Source organism: Tupaia chinensis, unplaced genomic scaffold (assembly GCF_000334495.1).
Source record: "Tupaia chinensis unplaced genomic scaffold, TupChi_1.0 Scaffold143886_1, whole genome shotgun sequence".
Classification (NCBI taxonomy): domain Eukaryota; kingdom Metazoa; phylum Chordata; class Mammalia; order Scandentia; family Tupaiidae; genus Tupaia; species Tupaia belangeri.
The window spans coordinates 2,091,918-2,092,330 of NW_006203737.1; the positions used below are offsets into that span (position 1 = coordinate 2,091,918).

At 38.0% G+C, this 413-nt stretch overlaps 1 pseudogene; it reads left to right on the forward strand.

Annotated features, from left to right (window-relative positions):
- LOC102485729 (elongation factor 1-alpha 1-like) overlaps nt 1-413 on the forward strand; it is a 21,186-nt pseudogene that overhangs the window by 19,086 nt on the left and 1,687 nt on the right.

The following is a 413-nucleotide window of genomic DNA, read 5'->3' on the forward strand; positions in this document are numbered from 1 at the left end:
GCCTTTTGTTGGTTGCTCATATTTCTTGAGCCTTTGCGATTGTTCTTAGTCATCAGGTAATCTATATGTTTCTTGCTAACTTATTTAAGGTATGTCTGATTCTTAAAAGTTGTACAGGCTTAGAAGATTGATGATTTATCTTATGGTTGGCCTACCTGTTACTTACAATTACCATTAACTGTTGCCACTAGCCCTGGAAGGCCCAAAGTCCTTGCTGTATCTAAGGAGTGGTGAGCCTTCAACTGACCAAATAAGCAACACCCCAAGAGCAAAGAAAATCAAAATTTAAAAAGAAAAACAAAATGGAAAAAACAAAATGGAAAATGGAAAAAGAAAATCACCAAAATTCAAACAGTCCAAGGGCTAGTGGAAAGGGATCAGACAATGAATGACAGTACCAGGTTGGTCGGGCC